This window comes from Siphateles boraxobius, unplaced genomic scaffold (genome assembly GCF_051911475.1).
Source record: "Siphateles boraxobius isolate OS27281-9 unplaced genomic scaffold, OSU_SipBor_1 5, whole genome shotgun sequence".
NCBI lineage: Eukaryota > Metazoa > Chordata > Actinopteri > Cypriniformes > Leuciscidae > Siphateles > Siphateles boraxobius.
Window position 1 is genome coordinate 7,031,316 of NW_027509141.1, and position 19,019 is coordinate 7,050,334.

The window sequence follows — 19,019 nt, forward strand, 5'->3', positions numbered from 1 at the left end:
TGTCTAGTAATTGGTCCATTGAGGGAGTCTTTTTGTGTAGCTGAAATTGTTGGAAGATTAATCTCAGAAAAAAAGTCAACCATTTGCTTGAGATGGTCATCTGTTTTCTCAGAAGAATATAGGTTCATATAAAAATCTTTAAACAAGTTATTAATATTCTTATTATCGAGGAAAATATTATCATCTGAGACAATAGTAGCGATAAGGTGAGATGCAGCACGTTGTTTTGCAATATATGCTAGAAATCTCCCAGGTTTGTCTCCATGCTCATAAAATCTTTGTTTTGAGTATCTTATTTTCCTCTCTGCTTCCACAGTAAGAAGACAGTCTAAAGATGCTCTGACTGCCTGCACCTCTTTCAATAAATCTGCTGATGGAGATCTGTTATACATTTTTACTTTAACCAATAACTGAGCCTCCAAAGCCCTGTGATTCATCATTCTTTGACGCTTTCTAGAGGAAGAGTATGAAATGATTTGCCCCCTTGCATAAGCTTTACAAGTTTTCCACAATAAAGATGGATTATCTGTGGATAGAGAATTAATAGATAGAAAGGATTTAAATTCAGAAGAGAAGTAAACTGAAAATGCGCTCTCTCTAAGTGTTGCAATATTAAGCCTCCACTGTATAGAACAGTCCACTGTATTCCTGAATCGAAGCTCCATAGTGACACTGGCATGATCTGACAGTAAAATGCTTTCAATATTACATGATAGTACTAAGTGTAGATCTGTTTTTGGCATAAAAAAGTAGTCTAATCTGGACTGACACTTATAGGAGGTAGAAAAAAAAGTATATTCCTTATCAGCAGGGTGAAGAGTTCTCCAGACATCTACAAAACCAAGATCTTTACAAATATTCTGCAGGGATCTCGCCTGAGCAGTTAGAGACGCAGAGCTATGTGGGTGTCTATCTACAAGAGGATTCATTACACAATTAAAATCTCCACCCACAATTGTTAAATCTGCTGACCTGGCACTCAATTCCAGAAACACTTTAGTAATAAAGTCAGATGGATGAGCCGGAGGGTAATACATATTTAGTATGAGAATAGTTTTACCTTGCAACAAGCCTACAACAATAACATAACGACCGCCCCTATCTTTAATACAGTTTACAATTTTGAACGGTAAATTACGTTTAATGAGAATGGCAACACCTCTACTTCTAGTTGTAAAAGAAGAAAAATATACCTGCCCAAAACCACACTGTTGTAATTTCAAATGTACTGCATCACTCAGATGAGTCTCTTGTAAAAGAGCAATTTCTATATTTCCTTTTTTCAAAAAAGCAAGTATCTTTCTCCGCTTTATAGGATTATGAATACCTCGAATATTCCAAGTGCAAATCCTAAGCACTTTAGACATTCAATATTGTACCGGCAATCAGTGCAAACATAATACAGATGATTTTAGAGCATAATCCTGTAAGGGAACCCTTAGGAAATCTGAGCCTCAAACAAAAATTAACTAAAATCAAAACAGAACACAGAAAACTATACAAGGGAACAAACCTGCCAAACATGCAGGAAGAACTGTTCTTACTCCTTTCTTCTGCAGGCAACTGCCTACTCCCCCAAACACCACTCACATCTCTGAACATAGGGTAAACAAAACCTCACCCCGCTCTCAGTAACATGATACATCTTCGCTCAGCATGTTATTTTGTTGAAATACCACAAAGCCTAACTGTCCGCGAAAGCTCTCCAAATTATCCCAGGCTGTCAACGAACTCAGTCGCGTCATCTGAAGAGGCAAAGCGCTTCACTGTCCCGTTGACGGTCAGCCTCAGAGTTGCAGGATATAGCAGGGCATACTCAATCTTCATCTTCTGCAGTCGTCGTTTGACATCGTCGAAAGCCTTGCGTTTCTTTATCACCATCGCAGAGTAATCGTTGAAGAACGAAATCCTCGGTCCTGCGTCAGTGCTCCTTTCGGGATCCATGCCAACACGACGAGCTGCATCCAACACTCGCTGTTTGTTCGTAAAGTTATGAAACTTTATGATGACAGGTCTGGGTCTCTGCTTAGGTCCTGGTAATGGCGCTAAAGCGCGATGAGCACGATCAAGCTTAATCCGTCCAGCCTTCGTTGCAATCTTTAAATAATCGGGCAACCACCTTTCAAAGAAGTGCACCGGATCGCTTCCTTCCGCGCCCTCCTGAAGACCGATAAGACGCAAATTACACCTACGCCCGCGATTCTCCAGATCGTCGATGTGCGCTGACATTTCGTTCATTTTTTTATGGAGATCAGCCATGGTGGCCTGCAGAGATTCCGTTGAGCTTTCCACACCAGCTAGTCGTTCCTCCGCCTGGCCCACTCTCTCCACCAAGGCTTGGAACTGAACGGTTTGATCATTTATCGCGGCTAGGACAGTATTCACTTTCTCATCTATTACCTTCGTAATGTTTTCAGTTAATTTATCCAGAGCTTGAGCAAAGTTAGAGTTGGAACTTTCCTCCTCACGACTCATGCTCGCGTCGCTCATATCAGCACCCTGCTCGCCGCCGCTGATAGTAGAGCTTTTCGGCACATTCTTCTTAGCTTTCGGCATTCTGTCAGTCCTTTTGAAAAATATTGATCTAAAGACATGGCACAAAAACCATTTAAGCTCGTAGAATGATTCCGCTGAGTGAAAATATTAATGAATCGACTATTTGAACATGTCCCGAGAGCTCGCCAAAAAATCTGTTCACTCTACGACGCCATCTTTCTTCCCCCGTTATGTTCTTTTTTAAAAAATCATGAAATTGTATTAATTATGTCCTAATAAGATGCAAAACAGCAGAAAATAGAGTCTAAAAATCAATTTTGACCTCTTCCAGTACCCATACCATAAGTACACAATTAGACGCGCATACTAAAAAAACGTGAGGCTGGCTTGACCTTGTATATTCAACCCGCGGCCCACTTAACCGCAGTGCGTCAACAGCGCAACCTTACCTTCAGTAATACATTATCCACAAATCGATCGCAACTTACAATAAATGTAATAAAATCAGAATCATTCTCTCGGTTTAGTGATTCCCTGGTTATTTGTTTATTTCTGTTATTGATGTTCTAATCAGGCTACTTGTCCGGTCAGGCAAGTAAAATTCTCTTTTACTTGTCCCTTCAAAAAATCCACTTGTCCCGGACAAGCGCACAAGCATTAATGTTGAGCCCTGATATACACTGAACCAGCAGTGGATTCCAATCCCCCCCCCCCCCCACCCCTTCACTACATTAAGTGTATTCACTTTACCAGCTGATTACTCTTCGACAGCGATGCCATAGAAATATACAGAGTTATCGCAAAGATGGAAGTTCAAAATTCTAAGATGTTTTATTTATTTATTATTTTTTTTTAATACCAAATAATTTTGTGCCTGAAAACTCTATTTTGAGGACAGGTGGCTTGAAGCTTCACGTTGGTAAATTAAATTTCAGTGTGGATTTTCTGTACTGTAGATAATATTCAGTGCCCTGCAAGTTATTTTTCCTCATTGGCTCATTTGTTTGAAGAACTTTGTCTTAGATCTCTTTCTTTGTTCTTCATGGTTGATTGATGTAAAATAAAAAGACACCAGGGAATACTTTATTATCTTTATATTTGTTTTGTTTTTTGTTATTAATTCAATACAATATCTGGATTTTTTCACTTTCACATTATGATGTACTTTGTTGATGAGTAGCAAATATTCTTAGTTAAATACATACTGCCTGTATAACACAGTATTTTTATAGGCAGTGAAGGCTTGCTTTAATGATTTAACATGAGAGTGAAAATATTGTCACAGAAATTGGATCCAAATATGAGAAAAGGATGCAGAAGCTGGGTCAGGAGGAAGAACTAAGACGGAGATTCATAAGATCGAGGAGCGAAAGATCAGCCGCATCAACATGCTTATGAAGAAGCACGAGAAAGCTTTCAAAGACATGAGAAACTACTTTGATGATATACTCGACAAAAATCTGCGCATTATCACTTCGCTCAAGGTGAAAACGCACACGTGAACACATTTCTCCGTACTAATTATAAATCAAATAACATAGTGTCTCTCATAGATCTGTTTTTTGTAACTTTATTCATTGTCATCATTGCATCGCCACAATTATTAAATCTACATTTATGTATGTGGTAATCAAGCTATAAAAATGTATAATACTGCAGTGTATGAATGCTAGTATGTTTGTTCCTTGTTGTCATGCTACCAGCTGAGTTAGAGGAAGTGATTATTTGTCAGTTCTTATTTATTTTCTCTTCTGATGGAATGTGTGCAGGAAGAGTTAAAGGACATGAAAAGGAAGGAGGAGAAAATAAATAAAGAGATGGTGGAAGTGCTTAAGCAGAATAAGGAGCTTAGAGAGCCAGCACAAAAGGCCAAAGAGGAAGTCGCAGAGCTTCAGAAACAGCTGGCCAACTATGAGAAGGACAAGAGTGCTCTAACTGTAAGTTCAGGGTCTTAGTAAATTTAGTAATTCTAGTGTATTGTACTGACTCTGAATCGTTGCATAATGTTAAATGTTAATTATAACAAAAGTTTGAATTCATTTAAGTAATGTATGTAAATCTTGTTCTTTGTGTCCTGCTGTCAGTGTCACGATAGACGGATTCACTGGTTCCTTCTTGTCTTGTGTTTATGTTGTTGTATGAATGCACGTGTGTAAGAGGCGTGTCTGTATGTCATTACCTGATCCGCTCCAGCTGCCCATCATCACTTCACCAGCTGCAGTCGATCTCACCATGTTACTTATACTCACCGCTGTTCTCTCATCTTTGTCAGATCGTTGTTTGATGTTCCCCTGTCTGATCTTCTGGTTCGTGTCCTGCCTGGTGTTCCTGTTCGTGTTCTTCCTTTTGGAAATTGTCGTCTCACCGTCTGTCTGCACTTCACCGGATTTGACCATCGAAGTCCCTGCGTCACCATCTCACCATCCGACTTACTGTTCTGGACTTTGTTACTTTCCCAAATAAATTGTTGAACTCGCGTTTGCTTCCTGTCGTCAGTTACTATGACAGAACGATCTGACCAAGGAATGGAAGCAGCGAGCGTCTCTCACTCTTCATTAGAAGAATTCATTCATCACAGTATCCGAAGAATGGATTCACAGGAAAAGGATATCGGAGATACGGGCAGAGCAGTACAAGTCTTGGTGACGCAGGTGTCCGAGCTCACCCAGCAGATCCAGCGCCTACGGATTCCCACCGCGCCACCCACACCAGCCGTACTATATTTCTTCTCCTATTTCCATATTTCCCTACATGCCAGTTCCTTCTGCATCACTTTCCTCTTCCATTGAGTCTCTCACCACTGTCAGCCTAGTGACACTTAAAGTTCCCTCGTTAACTACTTCTCACAGTATTGCTCTATCAAATGGTTAGTCTGACGATCCAAAAAATATAATCAGTATTTGTCTCAGTCCCACTTATCTTTACAGTTTTACAGAAACCAAAATATCAAGTTACTCAGATCTCAACCCCTAAGACAGCCATATACTGTAGCTGATTTAACTTTTAACCTTTATTTAACTAAATTGTAGTTTTCTTAGACATCTAATGTCATACATCCATTTAATGGATTGAGAAATAAAACTTTAGAAGTTATATTCACTCCTCCTTTGTTTGCCCACCGGCCTTTCATAAAAATGAGGGAGCTCACTTCTGGATAATTTGGATAGTGACTTAGCCAATGTGTCACTTTGTCTCTCTGCCGTCAAATCTATTATTTTTACGTTTACCATTATGATCCCACCTAGTTGTCTATTTAAATTTAGACCCTCAGTTGAATTTAGACAAGAGCTTTTACCCCATAATGGACGGCAATCTTCAACTTCACAATTCCAATTTATATAAAATACTAATCCAGAGAGTAATTCAAATCAACATCATACATGACAAAAGTATTCATAATTACCAGTAGCAGACAGAGCTGGAAAACCAATTCAATTAAAGCTTGTCCCATGTTCTGTATTGTCTTTTCATCTTCTTTAAAGTTTGTCGTCTCACTTAACCCATCCGTAATGATAAAACACTCATTCCAGAGGTTAATGACACTATATCCACAAAATCAGGAAATAATAGTACCCCAAACTAACACATACAAGACATAAAGTGCAGTCACCATCACACGCTCTCATAATAGACAAACATAACTGCTCATTATCAATGTTCGTTGTTTTGTTTTTTTACTTTAAAAATATTTAAGTTTTAAATTAGATTTCAAACTTCACATTTTCCTCTAGTTTTTTTTTTACCTACTTTTACATAGTCTTTTAACCATTTCAAAGCATGTATTGTTCATTACTCATTATTTTGTTTAAGCTTGCTTTAGCAGGCAGATAACAGAAAGACAGACACAGTTACCATCCCTTCCTCCACTCAAGCAGTCTCTCTCACTATAAACAAATAATCTTTTCAACAGCCTCCTAAGACTGTAATTTAGACAAAATGTAATATTAAAGTCATTACATTAACCTTTTACCATTCAGCTTTATTATCCAGACTTTTCTCAAATCTACAAAGCTGTCTTCATCTTTAGCCACCACCATGCCTAACGACCTTCAGGAGTTAAAACTATGTTATAGACATATTAGCTCAAAATTAACTCTTCTATACATTTTTCTTGCCCATTTGGCAACCAACATCATGTCCCTCATATAATTAAGTTTTGTTACTGTCTCCGCAGCAAATAATGGCAATCACCTCATGGTATCAGCTGGCTCCTGAAAGCCCTCTCCCGTTAGCTATTTATCTTTAATTTTCTTCTCTTCAGGGTGTCGTCCCCTGGCATAGTTGCAGACACTTGTCACAATGAAAAACAAGCCATACAATGTATGCGGTTTCTGGTGAGTGGTATATAGGAACTCACATTTCTGGGTCAGACTGCCGTAACTTCTCACAGCGCATCTCCCCTTCATGGTGTAATGAATCTGCTGGCCTCACAGAATCTGCTCGACTCTCATACCCATCTCACATAAACACCCCCCATCAGGAGATGCCCAGTGTCTGCGGTGAACCCCTGCCTTAGGTTGCCTTCTGTCTGGCCAAAGAAGATCTTACCCGTCATTGAGAAATCACCTTCGTGCTCACTGGTAACCGCTCTTCCCATTACCAAATCAGTTTTCTTCAACATAATCAGTTGTTCTCTGGAGCTTAGGAAAGGCACATTCAAGAGTCACCAGAGCCATTTGGACTGCATAATAGTGTTATCACAGGCTGACAGGTTAATAACAGCAGCATTTCATCACTAAAATACATTTGACATCTTAAAGCAGCAACCAAGCACTGCTTGGATTATACTCAGTGAATTTAGTCGTCATAACCGTCTATTTGGTGTACATCTACATCTGTAGCCGGAGCCATCGGCCCTGAATGGAGGAGACTAAAATGAGACAAAGAAGTTACTGGTCCTAAAATAAATTAATCAAAAACGTCACTTCTATCGTGTAAGGTCTGCATTATTTTAAAGACTTCTTTAAAGTCATTCAGTTTTACTTTTAACATTTTTAACATTTAAATACAAATTGCCCTCTGAATGGTAATGATTTCTTTTAACATCTCTGTGTCTATGGTTTTCAACTGAAACACTGTGCTTTACTATAAATAGCTTATTATCACTTATGACACAGGCTCAGATAACAGCTTTTAGCTGACATTGAATGAGAGAGACTCTGAGGCATTCAAGACTGGTACACTGCCCTCTCATAAACTTCTAACATCAAACTTTATCTACCATATTTTAACTCTAGCCCAGCGTAAGGCCTCTTTGCCAGAAATTACATACGTTTTCAAATAAACATAATTTTATAGTTGTCTTTTGCCCATACATCAGGAATTTAGACGTAACAAATTTCCACTCAGATTGAGTCTGTCGCACTGGCACTTTCAGCCACAGCACACACCAGATTCAGATAAGCAAACTGTTTCAGCCAAATCACAAGCATATCTTTTGAAAGTAAAACTTCAGATTCTAGTTCTTTCCTGGTCAACACTTTTCAAGCTGTTTGTTTAATCAAATGCCTTTCTATACATTTTACATTTTAGCAACCGTACTACTGTACTCGATTTTAGTTGTTAATTTCTCAATTACCATAGTTTAATATCTGACTTAAAAAAATATATATATATATATATTTTTTTAGGAGTTTATCAATCTCCAGTTAGGATTCACACTAACTTTTACGAGGCTATCACGCTCTGCTTATGATACATTTTGATACACATACATCTTTTTTTTAGTCATTATCTGTAATTTTACATTAACCTGTATTCATCAGTTCACTTATAAAAATTACTATTATAGATCTTTTCTTCAAAAGGATTCACTTTAAGACTTCAATCTTTTGACCTTGTTTTTATCTCTTACTCTTTCTCAGACGAAAACTTTAATATCGTTATATAAACACTGATCTACTTTCAAACCCACATTATTACCAGAAATGTGTCACTATCACATTTTCAAACACCTTCTCAGTGGGCATTTACAGTGACATGTTAGATGGTCCTGCTGACCACAATTAAAACACTCTCTGAAGCAGTGTGTCCCAAACAGGAATGCAAACCGAGCTGATAAGCAGTTCTCTGTATTCTTTTACAGTCTAGCAGTGGCGGGTTCAATCACAATAGCCGAATCATAATCTTCATCATTATCATTGGCAGCACATTAATTTTGATAAGCTGCACTGAAAATCACTCAAAATTCTCTTAGGTTTTTTTTTTCTTCAAAGTTTCTGTTTAACTTTAGTCACACTTGTCCAAGGAAATGATCTTCGACCCATAATTTAATATACTTGCTTTTTGTAATCATCGTAAGCAATACAAGGCTAAACATTTTAATTTTTCAGTTTCTTTGTTTGTTTGTAGCCAGTCAAGTTGTTGTTTAAATTTCCAAACAGAAGCAAAACTTATCAAGACAACCATTTACTTAATAATTTCTGCAAATTTCTCTGAAGTGAGGGCTACAGAGCACAGCTGCTTACAGCGTTCGCTCTTTTCTGTCTCACTATTAGTTTCAGGACTGTTCAGGTTACTGATCAAGTTACTCAGTTTGTCTGCCATATCTTAATAACAGTTCAAACTCACCTGAAGTCATTGCAGAAATGGAGGCGGCGATCTTTGAACAACACAGCTTGGCTTCTCCGTGATGAAACTGCAGAGTATACTCCAAAATCACAGTTACATATACTGGTCCATGCCAATTTGGGTCACAACTTTTTTTTTTCTCTCTCTCGGGATCGTTCCTGAGGCATCCCTGGCAAACAACCCTATTTTTGTTAGTATCCCTAACTGCCTGATTCACTAAATTCGGGGATCCCCTATCTGAGATGGAAGAGATTGAGCAGGTTTACGGTGCCACTGGACCTCCCGTCCAGGGACGTACTCTGCTGGGGTGGTGCTACACCATTAATGCCCAGCGGGGCCCACACAGAGCACGCTTCGCTTGCGCTGTCTGCTGCCGTTACCCTTAACGACGCTCTCAGCGACTTCTTATCCTCTCAGCAGTACAACTTACTCCTTCACTCGCCTCATCGGAGTGAAGGCTACTTACTCCTTCACTCGCCTCATCGGAGTGAAGGCTCTCCTTCTCTCCTTCAAAATCTCTTCCAGTCAGACAGTCCTAACAATTAATAAAAGCTTACTACCTTGTGTGTTGATTTGCCAGAGATGTCACCACGGAATGATTAAGCGCATCCTCCACCAAACTGTAAGGGGTACACAGTTAAAGACCCAGAACCAGATATGAAGAATGAAGACCCAGAGTCAGAATTATAAAAAATTAAAGAAAATATTTACTGAAGATAGTTTGCAGTTTCATCAGCAGAAGTCAGCTTCAACTTTAACTTCTACTTTACTCGCACAGGAGTTCGTAGGCCGCCCGCTTACAGTTACAAAGATCACAGCAGTTATACGATTTCCAAGGTCTAAGCTACGTCATTGCTTACAGGATGAATGATTCTCATTGGCTATGAAATAAATAAACACAGTAATTTTCCACACATATACAGATAGACTGAAGCATATCTCCATCGATTATGCAGCTGTAGTTAGGCACGTCATGACCTTCCAGGTCGCAGATTTGGGTTGCTGGGCGCCAGCATTTCCAAAACAACAACTCAGTCAATCTCCAATAATGCCAGTGGGTCCTTAACCTGCAACCAAGAAGACTAACACACACACCGACATACAGCTTTTCCAAGGTTGGATTTGGCCAGGCTCTCACGTTAAACAGGAGAGTCCTCTCAAAACATCAAGATAATGCGTTCTTTCTCTCAAGGATAGCTAAACTTTAGTCTAACTGGAAAGAAAGGCTTTAACAAAGAAATGGCCCCTTAAACTATTGGCTTCAATGACCCCTATATGTTTTAACACATTGAAGACCTTTCTCAAACACAAAACAAGTCCCTATTTCATTTCTGGAAGCTGGGTTAAATAAGCAAGCACTGCATTCAGATATCAAATACAGACATTAAAGAATACATGAAAAGAACATTTCAGTAATCACACTGGTAACTTATATAAATAAAGTAAAATCTCCAGAGAAGTCATTCAACACATTTGATATTTAGAAGGAAAAACATTGATTAATACCTTAATTATAATCAATCATTACATATACATTGAAGCAGCAGTGGATTCCAATCCACCCCCTTCAACACGAATGGTCATTTTCAAAAATCCAAAATAGGGGCACTTTAAATCAAACTTTATATGCATAAATGAAGCATTTATACAAATGTAAATTATGTATAAGTTACTATTCAATGCTCAATATGAACATTATGAAATAGACCACTTATGCCACACCTTTTACGTGCATGCACTTATATAAAATTCACATACACAAACTAGGCACATGCATATACATCAAACACATACATATAAAGTCTGAGAATGCATAAGCAATTATGAAACAAAAAATATTTCCGTACAAACTCAATGCATGTAAACACCTATTAAACTTGCGATGAATATAAAGTCCACATGCTTACACGTATAAAATACATTGAAGACATATTCAAGTTTTATATACAGTATGTGCAATTCATTTCATGTGTGTGTGTGAGATTTTCAGTATCTAATAATAAGACATTCCAGTATAAACAGAAGTCGGGTATGCCATGGCGGAAAGAAAAACTTTTTAGAGTTCCTTGGCAGTAGGGCTGGGCGATAAAACGATAACGATAATTATCGCAAAATAAATTTTCCAGATAAAACGATATCAAGAGTTCGATAAATGTTCGATAATGTTTATGCGTCAAAAGCGGAACGAAACTCATTTGAACCGCACGCCACACGGACCATTTATCCGCTCGGCTCAAAGTCCAAACGGCAGCGTGAGCTCACGAGCATAGACGTCTATGCTCACGAGAACCAAGCGGGTAATCCATCCATAGATATCATATAGAGACTAGATGCCCTATTGGCCGCTGTGGCGCAAGAAATGCGGCCGCCATATTAAGCAGGTCATACTCCTATTTGCGTTGCATAGCAGCAGTAGATTTCAGAGCACTGTGCAGCATATTCCTGCTCAAATCGGCGGACCATCACTCGGGGATTACTTACACAAGATTTAACATTTAACATTACCATACTATTAGTTGTATTTTGTGAACAAAATATTCAATGTGTCCAGTATCGTAGCTACGTGTATGACCTTTGCAGCAAAAAAACCCGTGTGAAAATCCGTTCGGTTTTCAGTGAGATATGATTAATTAAATGCGCTGGCAGCTCATTGCACCTGCCAAACAGATTACACTGAAAGGAGCGGGTGACCGGTTTAAGATGGCGGCCCCACGGCTCGTCCGCGACAATAGGCAGTAGCGGTCGATAGGGCGTCTATCTATATGATGTCTATGAATCCATCAGCCGGAAACTGAAGCCTCGCGGGAGCCGGCATTGTAGCAGAACTTCACCTGCTGTTAGCATTCCATTGACTCCCATTCATTTTGGCGTCACTTTGACATCGAATAACTTTACATCTGAGGCGTCCAAAGACTTCATTTGTCCATTATTTATTTCTAAAGAAACACGACAATGTATAAAAGGCTCCATTACTTTGTATCGTGCGTTATGGCCCCGTAGAAGCCGTTTTTGTAAAAATAGGCCAACGATTGCGTCATAACCACGCGACTTTCTGTCGCACAATAGAGACATTACCGTATAGACAGGAGGAGAAGCTCGCAGGCAATCTTTTACTGTCTATGAGGCAATCGGGGGGACATAGAGGCATAAAGTCAAGGGAGAAGCCCATAGATAGAGAGTCCATTAAAGCAACAGGACAAAATATTTCAACAACGTGTTTAGGAATTAGGTGATTCAGATTTTAGCTTGGCACAGCTACTAGAAGATTTACAACTGTCAGACTGTAGTCAAGCTCAGTTTGAGCCTGCGCAGTCACTCAGCCATCAGGCAGGAAGTGCTTTAATCTGGCTTCAGTTTTCTCTGTTGAAATCAAGGGGGTCGCTGTGTCCATTTCTTTTACTGTCTATGACGAGAACAGACGTGTTTACTCTGATCGTCTCGCTCACGAGATCCAGTGAGACGCGCTTGATCAGCGAAGAACACAAATGTCTCAGTGATTTAAACCAGTTTACAGGCAGATGAAACAGCGCTGACAGACAGAAGAAACACTGTGCGCAACAATACAGTCAGAATCTGAATTGATACTGAATCCATTTACCATGGATTTACTGTAACGTTAGCCTAGTAATATTAACTGCACCATGAAATGTGGGAAATACAAATTGAATTGTATTATTAATGTAGAAAATGTATTAAAGGACTAATGGAATATAAATACAGTATTTAATAATGTATTTAGGCTACTGTTTTTCATAAATACCATAGAAACCATAAAGTTACATATTGCCATGATAGTGAGGTGCTATAGGCTATGCCTGGTTTTATCTGTGGTTATGATCTAAATGCATGATACTGGATGACCAATGGTTAATTTTAATAAACAGTCAGAATATTTTTTTTTTTTAACAGATGTTGCTGTTTTTTGTGAACATAAATTTAACATAGTAGTATTTAGCTTGAGTTAGGATGCAGATTTACTGTCAACTCACTGTCAAATCTTGAGACAAAACATGTAATATTAATATTGCAGCCTGCACTGCAAACTGTGCTGAGGATACATGCCATCAAAGTCACTTTACACTAAACAATATCCTCCATTAGCACATGCAGAAACTAAGAAATATATTTTTCTATTCAGATATTTATTTAAAGGAAAAATGACAAATGTTTGAATGTTCTACCTCAGATTTGTGAAATGTTCTCCTGTTTGGCAAGTGTTTTTCATGATATGTTCTGACAATAAAGAGTAGTTTAAAACCACAATTAACGCTCTGGTTGCTACAACTTTCACTCACGAGCAAAAATCTGCCTTTAAACTTGAAAGAAATAAAGAATTGACATTTATAGTGATAATTATCGATATCGATTAATATAAAACAATTATCGTGATAATTGTTTTTAGCCATATCGCCCAGCCCTACTTGGCAGCGTCGGGAGGCTACTCTGAACCTGTAGCTTGACAAGCTACTCATACTTCTGAAAAAGTAGTTAGCTACACTACAAGTTACTATCAAAAAGTAGCTAGCTACATTTAAATGACTTTATTTATTTATTTATTTATTTTTTACAATGGAATTGTGTATTACAAATAACTGAATTATTGTTAATGAAGAATGTTATAGTAAAAGATTTTGGGTTTAAAACAATGTAATGAAATACAATTATGATTTCAACTATTTAAAGACACACAATACTTGTGTTACATGCAGCTGAAGCAGAGGCAAAAGCAGGATCCACGTGCAGCAGTGTTTTATTTAAATAAACTCAAAACTAAACAGACTTGGTAACCAGACTCAGGAACAGGACAGCATGCATACAGCATTGCAACAATACAAGAACTCACAAAGACTGGACTGAAACACAGGGCTAAATACAGGGGCAAACGATCTAAACAGGATAACAAGGGGGCGTGGTTAACGGGAAACACCTGGGAAGACTTAAACAATCAACCAATGACACAACAGACAGGGGAACACAAGGCAAGATCACATGACTAGAACAGGGGATCACATGACAGACAAGAACCAGGGACAAGAAACAAAACCCAAACCGTGACATAGCCCCCCCTCTATGGGCGGCTCCCGACGCCTATCAAAACAAAAAAAAACACAAGTTCAGGAGGGTGTTGAGTGGAGGCGGTCTTGGGGGAGGGACGGAGGGTCAAGTCTGTGCAGGGGGCAAGGCAGTTCAGGCGGCCAGGGTGGACCAGGCAGTGAAGACCCCTCGGGCGGCCACGGCGGTGAAGACCCCTCGGGCGGCCAGGGCGGTGAAAACCCCTCGGGCGGCCAGGGCGGTGAAGACCCCTCGGGCGGCCATGGCGGAGAAGACCCCTTGGGCGGCCAGGGCGGTGAAGACCCCTCGGGCGGCCAGGGCGGTGAAGACCCCTCGGGCGGCCAGGGCGGTGAAGACCCCTCAGGCGGCCAGGGCGGTGACTCAGGCGCAGGAACAGCAGACACCTGCTCAGGAACAGCAGACACCGGCTCAGGAACAGCAGACACCGGCTCAGGAACAGCAGACACCGGCTCAGGAACAGCAGACACCGGCTCAGGAACAGACAACACACACACTGGCTCGGGAACAGACAACACACACACTGGTTCTGGCTCGGGAACAGACAACACACACACTGGCTCTGGCTCGGGAACAGACAACACACACACTGGCTCGGGCTCGGGAACAGACAACACACACTCGGGCTCGGGAACAGACCACACACAGACTGGCTCGGGAACAGACAACACACACACTGGCTCGGGCTCGGGAACAGACAACACACACTCGGGCTCGGGAACAGACCACAAACACACTGGCGCGGGAACAGACAACACACACACTGGTTCTGGCTCGGGAACAGACAACACACACACTGGCTCTGGCTCGGGAACAGACAACACAAACACTGGCTCGGGCTCGGGAACAGACAACACACACTCGGGCTCGGGAACAGACCACACACACACTGGCTCGGGAACAGACAACACACACACTGGCTCGGGCTCGGGAACAGACAACACACACTCGGGCTCGGGAACAGACCACACACACACTGGCTCGGGAACAGAAAACACACACACTGGCTCGGGAACAGACAACACACACACTGGCTCGGGCTCAGGAACAGACAACACACACACTGGCTCGGGCTCAGGAACAGACAACACACACACTGGCTCGAGAACAAATAACACAAACACTGGCTCTGGCTCGGGAACAGACAACACACACACTGGCTCGGGCTCGGGAACAGACAACACACACACTGGCTCGGGCTCGGGAACAGACCACACACACACTGGCTCGGGAACAGAGAACACACACACTGGCTCAGGCTCAGGAACAGACAACACACGCACTGGCTCGGGCTCAGGAACAGACAACACACGCACTGGCTCGGGAACAGACAACACACGCACTGGCTCGGGAACAGACAACACACACACTGGCTCGGGAACAGACAACACACACACTGGCTCGGGCTCGGGAACAGACAACACACACTCGGGCTCGGGAACAGACCACACACACACTGGCTCGGGAACAGACCACACACACACTGGCTCGGGAACAGACACTGGCTCCGGTTCTGGAACAGACACCAGAACAGAAACAGCCACAAGGACAGACGTAAACACAGAAACAAACATAGAGCGATCAGGTTCAGGATCGGCAGACGTGACTTGAACAGTCTCTGGATCGGCAGACGTGACTTGAACAGTCTCTGGATCGGCAGACGTGACTTGAACAGTCTCTGGATCGGCAGACGTGACTTGAACAGTCTCTGGATCGGCAGACGTGACTTGAACAAGTCTCTGGATCGGCAGACGTGACTTGAACCGTCTCTGGATCGGCAGACGTGACTTGAACAGTCTCTGGATCAACAGACGTGACTTGAACAGTCTCTGGATCAACAGACGTGACTTGAACAGTCTCTGGATCGGCAGACGTGACTTGAACAGTCTCTGGATCGGCAGACGTGACTTGAACAGTCTCTGGATCGGATGGGACCAGCGGCGAGGACTCTGGGCTGACAGAAAGTACAGGGAGGACTTCCAGGCATTGTGGGATGTGGGAAGTCCTCTTCCTCCTCCGTCTCCGAGAGCGAGAGGGCGCTGGGCTGGACGGAACCAGCGATGAGGGCGCTGTGCTGGACGGGACCAGCGGTGAGGGCACTGTGCTGGACGGGACCAGCGGTGAAGGCTCTGTTCTGGACGGGACCAGCGGTGAAGGCTCTGTGCTGGACGGGACCAGCGGTGAAGGCTCTGCGCTGGACGGGACCAGCGGTGAAGGCTCTGTGCTGGACGGGACCAGCGGTGAAGGCTCTGTGCTGGACGGGAGAGAGAGTCATTCATTCATAAAAACGGATTTACAGAAATGGAGAAAGTGGTAAGTATTTGTAATGATTATCTACTGATATTCCTGCCTTTCCCGGATGTGAAATGTTGAATTTTCTGTCAAATTTGAATCACTGAATCTGTGGAAGCAAATTTGTTAAGCGAAATAAAATGGTCAAAAAGAATCCTTGTTGAATATTATAGTTTGTATTTTAAACAGAATGAATATTTTGGAGGTGAAAGGTGAATATGGATTATTGAATTTTTAATAATGAAAATGTGTGTGAAATGTTTTGAATTGAGATATTCACAGCTTAAATATAGAACCATGTTGAATTTCAGCCCATAAAAGTGCAAGCCCTAAAAATATGATGCATTAAAATGCAAGCACTGTTAATGTAATGCATATTTTTTTCAAGCAGTGCAATTCAACAAACAAACAAACAAAACATTTGTCATTATTTTACTTCCATTTGAAAGGCCTTGTATACGACGCCTAGTTCCCATTCAACTACTCGAAAAGCGAAGCCCACAGCAGCAAATTGAAATGCATGTCACAGCGTGCCACTCGCTTACACAGTGACAGCGTAATGTTAGCCTAAAGCCTTGGTTCACACGGCAGGATAATTAGGCCGATTTTAGCCCCGATTTACCCCTTCCGACAATCTTAAAGGGGTGGTAAAACACGATTTCACTTTTCTAACTTTAGCTAGTGTGTAATGTTGCTGTTTGAGCATAAACAACATCTGCAAAGTTACAGCTCTCAAAGTTCAGAGCAAAGGGAGATATTTGCTTTTAAAAAATCAATTTCTAAGGACTACAGCAAACGATCGGTTTTGGACTACACGACATTCCCCGGTCAGCATATCCCATTATTTACATAAACCCCTCCTCCGACTTAATAAGCAGGGCGAGGCCATTTTATATTGCTTTTTTGGAGATGAGTTGTCGCAATGCCGTCGAAACACTGCTGTTATTTTTTTATCCGGATTGCAGGTCCACTTTGTTCAGCCTTCCTAGGGACGAGGGAGTTGGGATCAATGGTTAAAATTTATTTTTAACTCGGTCCCTCATAATTATGACCCAAATCTCGCTCTCTTTGCTGCACATGTTGCAAAGGAAAGCTTTCACAATCTTCGCGAGTTCAATGCAGGATTCGCACAACGGCTTGTCCTGAAAGATGGAGCAGTTCCAACTTTAAAAACAGAAGCTGTATGATTTATTTTTCGTCGATGTGTTTTCGTGTAATAGTTCGTATTGTTAATTGTATGTTGTAGCAAGAAAGTAAACAAATGACAACGCTGTTTGGCTCTGCTGGTTTGTTACACCTAACGTTACAAACTGTTTTTTAATCTCAACAGCGAACTAGGAATTAGTGTAAATTATTCTTTGATTAGAGCTTTTATGTTTATCTACATGCTTGTTTATCTACAGGCATGCTAAACAAGGTTCTGTGTTTGATTTGGCAGCCGATGTTTAGTGTTCGTTTTGGGTAAATAGTTCCTTCGACAGATATTTGTCTACAATCTTTCTAAAAATACAGAAGAAAAGGTGTCATACAGTCAGTAACGATCACTATTATCTGCAGTCTTTACTCAAAAAAATCCCTTTGAGGACTGTAGTATAATTTGTTATAACGATTATATGAAATTCTTGTTTATGAAGCTTATTTTTTTGTAATTCTATAATAATTAGTACAATTAAATAACAGCGTATCTAAAAAGTAATGAGAGAAAGAAAAAAAAACAAACCTTTCTGAAACCTCGTTTAACAGCCGTTCTTGAACAGGTTCTGCTCGGTCATCTTCACTAACGTTTCCCCGGGTCCGATTGGTTTTATTGACGCCATTGTTTATAATACACCAAAGCACAAAGTACCGGTAAAGACAAGGGGCGTGACGTTTCCGGGAAACGTGCACTAGACGGTTGGCGAATCACAACACACTAGGCCAGCTAACCAATCTGAGCCCATTGCGTAGTTTTGAGGGACTGGCTTCATTATTACCCGGAAACCATCGGACCGTTTTTACAAGGGGGGGCAGAGCAGTGTAGAATAAAGGTAATATATATGAAAAATAATGCAATTTTGAAAAAACTAAGCATTAACACATGTTACAGTGCCCCCCACAAACACAATCAAGCCTTCGAAAAAATGCGTTTAAGGATGCTCCGATTATCGTAAAATAATCTGATCAGATATTCCTGCCGTGTGTGTGGTGTGTTAAGACTGCTCTCGTCTGCTCGGAAGGATGTCGGGACCGCTCCGATCTCAAATCGGGGATATCCAACATGTTGAATTTTTTAAGCCCGATTTCTCCTCGTGTGTGTGGTGTCCCCCGGGGACAAACGAGCACGCAGCCTGTGGACTGTGGCGTGTAGCCAATCAGAAAGCGAGGTGACGAGGCGCAGAGGAAGCACCGGGAAACAAAATCAAAACAGCCGGCGGCATGGCGCACCAGAAAGTCCGGTGGACGCCGGAGAAGGATTCGGTTAAAAACAAACTACAAACTATCGCCACTGCATCCTCTTCGTCGGATTTTGCGAGATTTTCCATTTGACCTGGGAATGCTCGGGAGTCAAATCGGTTCGTGTGCGATGTGTTGATTTTGCTGTGTGGTTTTTT

The 19,019-nt window shown here is 41.2% G+C and overlaps 1 pseudogene across 1 annotated transcript; it reads left to right on the forward strand.

The window, feature by feature from the left end:
- The first annotated feature begins 3,863 nt into the window (after positions 1-3,863).
- LOC143712052 (dynein regulatory complex subunit 4 pseudogene) lies at positions 3,864-4,780 on the forward strand (annotated as a pseudogene). The gene is made up of 3 exons (XR_013194980.1): positions 3,864-3,980; positions 4,266-4,433; positions 4,769-4,780. The product of XR_013194980.1 is annotated as a dynein regulatory complex subunit 4 pseudogene (transcript).
- Positions 4,781-19,019: the final 14,239 nt, after the last annotated feature.